Below are 8,344 nucleotides of genomic sequence, written 5' to 3'. Positions count from 1 at the left end.
TTACCGAGCTAAGGGGAAAGTTTATGCCGTTGTATAACCCACACATATATAAAGTTTAAGTACTCGTGCCTAGTATGTAAAACGTAAAAAGCGCATGTATTCTCAGTCCCAAAATAGTTAAAGTAAAAAGGGATGCTATAACTCACAGTGAATAAGCAGTAAAAGTCGTCACGAAAGTGTTCAAGTAGTAAGTCGGTCCGAAAGGTCGTCAACCTAGGTCAAAGGTTACTAGGTCAGTAGGTTGTCCTCATAAGTTCTAATAGTGCATAAAATAAGTTTAAGTGTCATCATCATCATCATTCATCATCGTAAAAGCTAAGTAAGTTTAACAAGTATAGAGGTCGAAACAATAGGCTGAATTTGATCAGATGCTACGGCCTCTACGTAAATCGAAAAGACGCGAAATCAGTTGCTATGGCTCCATATGGGAGTCCTCTAGTTTCTTACTAATTTCCAGAACCAAACTCGTCTTCGTTTGACCGTGGCGACGGTTTAAGTGCTAGTAGGTCAGAAATTTTAGCACAACATTACAACGGCGTAGTGACTTTCGGAGGGCTATAAATCCTAAACCGTATGTCGGCTTAAGTTGAGGCCTAAATGAAAAGTCATCTAATCGAAACGAACTAACTGAAAATCAATTTTTCAGAAGTCCAGGAATCTGAACCGATCCCGTAAAACAGTAGCAAGTGCTCCGGTGAGGTTCTTGGTGCTTGATGCTCATCACGGTTCTCATCCTTGATGCTTGTAGCTTCAAGTGTACAACTCGTTGATGGGTTAGCATCACCTTAACCAAGATTCTACCATCAACACACAATATGTTAAGACCAAATAAGAACACAACTCATTTAAGAGTCTTAGATGGATGATGAACCAAGGTTATATCATATCCTTAGTCTTAACATAATTACAAGTTACATTTACAACTAAAGCTACAAACTTTACTTCAATCAAGCAAGTATGAACATAATCTAAGTCAAATAAAGTGATGGAACCCTAAGCTAGAGAGCTTGGATCCTTTTCACACAAGTTATAAGGTCACAAAGCTAGAAAGCTTGAACCTTTAGTGTTCTTGAAGACCTTGAAGCATAAAGCTTAGATCTTTAAGTTATATGAAGACCATAAACACAAGTTTTGATCTTTATAACAAAATAATGAGATCATAAGTTAGGAAACTTAGATCCAACAAAAGATATGAAGATTCAAGCTAGAAAGCTTGCATCTTGGTTGTTCTTGAAGATCTTGAAGCAGAAAGCTTGGATCTTTAAGTTACATGAAGATTACAAACACAGGTTTGAATCTTTATAACAAAATAACAAGATTAAAGTTAAAAGATATAGATCTAAAAAGTAGGTGAAGATTCAAAGCTAGAAAGCTTGAATCTTCCATGTTCTTGAAGGATTCAAATCCAAGTTTGAATCTACAAGATGTAATCAAGATCAAAGCTAAAAAGCTTGATCCTTTAAATGATGATGATGATTCATGAATGATGAAGGGAAGAAGAAGAAGAAGAAGAAAATCAAAAACTTACAAGTTTTAGAGTGAGAAAGACTATAGAGGAAATAAGAGAGTAAGTGTGTGAAATACAAATGAGAGCAAGTGTAAAATGGATGGAATAAGGCTTGTATTAATAGTTGAATGAGGTGATACATGGGGTATCAAAACCGTAGGAACATATGGGGGGCAAGGGGGACAAACTTTTGTTTTTTGGTTAATGGTTGTCAAAAGTTGGTGCTTATGTTAGGATCCCATACAACATTAAGGATAATACTTAACAAAAATGCTAGCATGTTCCCTCTAATAAATGGGCATTTGTCTTACATATTAATGGGTCACTAGTTACTTATAATTGGGCTAATTAAATGGTCCACTAAATAGTGTAGGGTGGGCTAAAGTCCAACAAGGTAGAAAGTCCAACAAGACTAACTAGTAAGCATAAGTAAATTACTAAGCGTAATTAAGCATCCAAAAATCCAAGTAATTGTTATTATAAAATAACAATTAATATTTCGTAGTCATAATATTTCGATTACGTCAAAAGTTAAACGTGTACGCAGTACGCAGTTTGTTCAAAACGTCAAGTGACACTAACGGTCATAAAGGCATCCGGTGGTCAAGTTAAGTGATTACACACTTAATAACATCTAGTAAGATATTAATGAAAGTAATTATTCTTCATTAAATAAGATTCCAGAGCATAAACTAGCTCAGTACGCACATATACGTAGTTTCGTGAAAGCACAAGGCACAAAAGCAAGTCGAAAAAGCCAGGTTGTTACAGACGCCCCGTACAAAACCATGGTATACGATTCGTCAACAACAGGATCTTTACACGATCAATTACTACATGCTGTTTGAAAACCAGTTTTGCATTCATAAAAAGATAGCGTTTACAAAAGATAACGTGACACAAAGGTCGTTACAAAGTCATTATTTGAAAATAACATGAATGCAAGATAAAAGTTCCATGATTGAGACATCTCTAAGTAATTCAGCGAAAATCTAACACAGCAGGTCCATAACCGCAAGTCTATAACACCAAGACAGCAAGTCTAACAGCGGAAGCAACAACGTCTAAGCACCTGAGAAATACACGCTTAAAAAGTCAACACAAATGTTGGTGAGCTATAGTTTAAGTTGTAACAGTAATGTAAGGTAGGCCATGAGATTTCAGTGCTTCAAACAGCGTTTCAAAACAGTATGAAAAGTATATGTTTAACCGTGGGCACTTGGTAACTAACTTAACGTTTGTAAACCCCTAAAAGTATACTTGGCGAGTGCGTATGTTTACGAAGAATTAAACACCCGTTAAATGCTAGCGCGACTAGCCCGAGTGGGGATGTCAAACCCTATGGATCCATATCTAAGATTCGCGTTCACCGGTTCAAAAACCAATGACTAAACGTTACCGAGCTAAGGGGAAAGTTTATGCCGTTGTATAACCCACACATATATAAAGTTTAAGTACTCGTGCCTAGTATGTAAAACGTAAAAAGCGCATGTATTCTCAGTCCCAAAATAGTTAGAGTAAAAAGGGATGCTATAACTCACAGTGATTAAGCAGTAAAAGTCGATATGAAATGTATGTAGGTAGTAAGTCGGTCTGAAAGGTCATCAACCTAAGTCAATGGTCACTAGGTCAGTATGTTGTCCCAATAAGTTTAAAAGTGAATAAATTAAGTTTAAGTGTCATCATCATCATCATTCATCATCATAAAAGCTAAGTAAGTTTGACAAGAATGGAGATCGAAACAATAGGCTGAATTCGATCAGCTGCTACGACTTCTATACAAAACGAAAGGACGCGTAGTCAGTGGCTATGGCTCCATATATGAGTCCTCTAACCGCTGACCAGTTTTCAGAACCTAACTCGTCTTCGCTTGATCGTGGCGACGGTTTAAGTGCGAGTAGGTCAGAAATTTTAGCACAACGTTACAAAGGCGTAGTGACTAACGGAGGGCTATAAATCCTAAACCGTATATCGGATTAAGAAGAGGCCTAAACGAAAAGTCATCTAATCAAAATGAACTAACTGAAAATCAATTTCCAGAAGTCCAGGAATCTGATCAGATCTGGAAAAATAGTAAACAAGTGCTCCGGTGGGGTTCTTGGTGCTTGATGCTCATCACGGTTCTTATCCTTGATGCTTGTAGCTTCAAGTGTACAACTTATTGATGGGTTAGCATCACCTTGACCAAGATTCAACCATCAACACACAATATGTTAAGACCAAGTAAGAACACAACTCATTTAAGAGTCTTAGATGGATGATGAACCAAGGTTACATCATATCCTTAGTCTTAACACAAATACAAGTTCTATTTACAACTAAAGCTACAAACTTTACCTCAATCAAACAAATATGAACACAATCTTAATCAAATTAAATGATGGAACCCTAAGCTAGAGAGCTTAGATCCTTTTCACACAATTTATAAGATTACAAGTTAGAAAGCTTGAATCTTTGGTGTTCTTGAAGACCTTGAAGCATAAAGCTTAGATCTTCAAGTTACATGAAGACCACAAACACAAGTTTTGATCTTTATAACATAATAATGAGATCATAAGTTAGAAAACTTAGATCCAACAAAATAAATGAAGATTCAAAGCTAGAAAGCTTGAATCTTGGTTGTTCTTGAAGATCTTGAAGCATAAAGCTTGGATCTTTAAGTTACATGAAGATTACAAACATAATTTTGAATCTTTATAACAAAATAACAAGATTAAAGCTAAAAGATTTAGATCTACAAATTAGGTAAAGATTCAAAGCTAGAAAGCTTGAATCTTCCATGTTCTTGAAGGATTCAAATCCATGTTTGAATCTACAAGATGTAATCAAGATCAAAAGCTAAAAAACTAGACCCATGATGATGATGATGAATTCATGAAAGAGAAGAGAAGAAGAAGAAGAAGAAGAAAAATCAAATACTTTCACTTTTTAGAGTGAGAAAGACTAGAGAGAATTAGAAAGTAAGTGTGTGTAAAATGCAAATGAGAGCAAGTGTAAAATGGATGGAATAAGGCTTGTATTTATAGGTGATGAGGGTGTGGGAGGGTGATGGTGGACGTGGGATATGGTGGGGGACAAGGGGGACAACTTTTTGCTTTTTGATTAATGGTTGTCTAAAGTTGGTGCTTATGTTAGGATCCCATGCAACATTAAGGATAATACTTGACAAAAATGCTAGTATGTTCCCTCTAATAAATGGGCATTTGTCTTTAATTAATATGGGTCACTAACTTATTTAAATTGGGCTAATTAAATAGTCCACTAGCTAGTGTAGGGTGGGCTAAGGTCCAACAAGGTCGAAAGTCCAACAAGACTAACTAGTGTGCTCTAGTAAATCACTAAGCGTAATTAAGCATCTAAAAACCCAAGTAATTGTTATTATAAAATAACAATTAGTATTACGTAGTCATAATATTCTGATTATGACCAAAGTTAATCGTGTACCAAGTACATAGCTCGTTTCAAACATTAAGTGACACCAACGGTCGTAAAAGCTTTCGGGGATCAAGTTAAGTGATTACACACTTAATAGCACGTTGTAAGATATTAATGAAAGTAATTATTCATTAAATAAGATTCTAGAGTATAAACTAGCTCAGTACGCACATATACGCAGTTTTGTGAAAGCACAAGGCACAAAAGCAAGTCGAAAAAGCCGGGTCGTTACAAAATTGTAACTTCGTTTTTGGCGAGTAAGCTGTCTATAGAAAGGTGGGAGAGACAACTTTCCAATGGTCACATCCGAATGTGTTAAATCAGCTTTTGTAAGACCCAAAACCCGCTGTAAAGTTGCTGAAAAAAACCTATGCAAAATTTTGGGCATTACGTTATGTTGTATCAATCTGCTTAGTAATTTTTTGTTTTCGTTTCTGTCATTCGTTTTGCGGGAGTAACAAGTTACTATACCGATATTGGTACTCCGAATGTGCATGAGTCATTGTGGTGATGTGTTTTCGTACGAAGAACGATTGAGATATTTTCAAGTAGTTTGTCTTTTAACCCTTGCTGAGATGGTAGTTGTGTTGATTTGGCACGAGAAAAAGAACCATCTCGAGTGTAGGTACACAACTTTTTCTTTTAAATTACCGAATTGATTCTTTATTTTTTTGTAAGTCGCCCAAGTTTTGGTAAAATGTATGATGTCATTTAAATCATTAGAATAGTTTATAATGGTCGTTGACCTGTTTGATAGAATTAGATATTATAAAAGGGTTGAGAATGTTAAAAAATGAAATTTGAGTAATTTTGACCCGTTTGGTTATAAACGGTGTGAAGACAAGTCAAAGTGATGATTTAAAATTTTAGTATCATTAGAAATTGATTGATGTCGGAAAAGAAATGGTAGCCAACTGGAGGTTTTGTTATTAAAAGTGTATTTGTTGTCCATTTGGACCCCTTGACCCATTTGGACCTTATGATGTCAGATTGTGTAATTGATAATTTATACACATATATTATGTCATGTTAAGTGAAATTGTAAAATTTGGTGTTATGAAATTAAGTTTTGAAGTTCTTTCGGTTTACGGTGGAAATTGTGACCCATTTTGGGTCATAAGAATTTATCTTGGCCCATTTGCATGATTTTGAGAATTTGAAAGTTACCAACATTTTTAAAATGTCATTTTGAAGCTATGAGATGATTTTGAGTCATTCGGGTCAAGTGGATAAGAAAATGGGTCGTTAATCAATTATGTGTCATTTTTTGTAAAAGGTGTTAAAACTAATCTCGGGCCTACTTTACAAGCTCGCAAGTTGAAAATGGTTGTCTCCTTATGAAAACCAATTATTAGGTTGGAAAGTAGACCCAACGAGCTTTGAAATGATATAAGATATTTATGATTTTGTCAAGTCTAAACGCATTTAATAGGATGCCAAAAAGTGGGAGTGGGGTTGTAGTTGCTGTGTAAAAACAGCAAACAGCAGCAATAATGGTACTGCAGTGACATTTTGAGACTTTGTTTTTCTCAGTCAATAACTTTCAAATCATAACTTCGTTTTTGACGAGTAAGCTGTCTATAGAAAGGTGGAAGAGTCAATGTCATACAATTGCTTATATGTATATAACATATGCCATTTGTTATATAGGATGTTGAATTTTGTTTATATCTTTCTTGCACCAATGTATGTCACATGTACCTTTTCCTCACAGGTCAATTATTATGAATGTGGCTGCTGTTGGTAAGTAAAACGTTGAGAGTTACTTTCGGTTATGTTCAATATGTCAACACAGTAGCTTTAAAATTCAACATGAGCACATATGCTAATTACAGTGTCTTTCATTTGATAAATTCAGAATGGAACTAACATCAATGATGGTTGTTTTGATATCAAATGACATCAACAAAGTCCACGAAGCTAAGGTCCACTGAAAATGGATCTAATGTCGCCCCAGAAGTACAAAAGCAAACGTCTATTATTTTTCTGCTACTACATTAAAGTTGTAAGTTGTTTAAACTAAATTATCTATATAAGTTAAACTTTTCAGTAACAACATAGCCACCTTACTTTACTTGCATATTTTTGTTGATATTAAAATTGACTACTGTGTGCTATAACCTTAGACACTATAAAAATGTCATGCCAATAATCCTTAACAAATGTTTGTTAACTTTTAGGACTAATATATATTATGCAACTAAAAGTTACTCACAATATCGTTCTGACATGTGATTCGAACAACCCATTGACTTGCTTGAATGCCATTGAACAATACAGGTGTGGCCTTATAGAGCCTCTTTGTTGTATACTTAGGTTGCTCCCAATGGAGAAGTTCCTCCACCCTTAGTCTTGGGTGCCACATCAGCACTTCCTTTCGAGGACTAAACTCAGGACTAAACACTCCCAATTATGACATACTTCCTCATAAAAATTGGGACCCACTATATCAATTAATTATTTTGTAGTACAAATATTTGAACCAAGTGTACAAGTCAATACAACCTTGCTTCCTTAATATATCCGTCCTCAGATATGATTAAAAAGCACGAAAAAAAGGGCGGAGAAGCTAGGCGAAGGCTGGACTAAGGGTTGGACACCTTGCTGCCATTGGTGTCCTCTGGACTAGAGGCTGGGCGGGTGTGTGGACGGCAACATTGGGATATTTCTAGGTAGTATTGATTATTTGCAGGTTGTAATTGTAGTTTACTCTTTCAACTGATTATATATTTGCTAATTTTACATATGATAATTGTATTCTATAAAGTTGTTATTATCTATTCTCTAATTTGGTCTTTTCTGTGCAGTTAAATACACTGATAGAAATTCAAAAAAGCGGGTTGCCGCATTGTCATACGTTGCTATGGGTTTGGACCTTATCCAAATGAAGAAAGTGAAACAAAGAAAAAGGAGTAGTGGTTTGTAACCGAATAAACAACATAAACTCTGTTTTTGTCAAAGTAAATAAGTAGCCATAGCAAATTTGTGTAAATAGCCACCGCTACGCTATCATGTAAGTAGAATGTAAGCAGGTAGTAAACAGTATGGGAATAGCCATTTTGCAAGGTAAGTCAGACTACGATTATCAGTTACTGTTACTGCCGCAACATCAGTGTTCTTTCTAGTTACAATATATTATATCATATTCATTATTCAATATATAGCAATTGTTAGTGGAGTGCATTCCACGTAGTTTTTTTGTGTGTGTCACTTTTGCTTTTATTCAGTTTACCAATTAAATCAATACATGTTCTCTAAGTTGGTAGCTTTACCTATTCCATCTTTATTTGTTCATTTCTAGTAATCTCTACCTCGTGGCATCATCTATTATTATTTTCAATAAACCGTACGCAAGTCAACTATGGCCGCCTATTATCAACATAATTCACAGCAACCATCAAC

General features: G+C 35.2%; 1 long non-coding RNA gene across 1 annotated transcript; it reads left to right on the top strand.

Moving 5' to 3' along the window:
* The first annotated feature begins 5,181 nt into the window (after positions 1–5,181).
* On the top strand, positions 5,182–8,031 carry LOC139886173 (uncharacterized). The gene is made up of 3 exons (XR_011772300.1): positions 5,182–6,685; positions 6,801–6,947; positions 7,750–8,031. It is a non-coding gene; the product is annotated as an uncharacterized lncRNA (long non-coding RNA).
* The last annotated feature ends 313 nt before the right edge of the window (positions 8,032–8,344 follow it).

Source organism: Rutidosis leptorrhynchoides, chromosome 1, assembly GCF_046630445.1.
Source record: "Rutidosis leptorrhynchoides isolate AG116_Rl617_1_P2 chromosome 1, CSIRO_AGI_Rlap_v1, whole genome shotgun sequence".
NCBI classification, from domain to species: Eukaryota; Viridiplantae; Streptophyta; class Magnoliopsida; order Asterales; family Asteraceae; genus Rutidosis; species Rutidosis leptorrhynchoides.
This window is presented reverse-complemented; position numbering and strand designations above follow the sequence as displayed.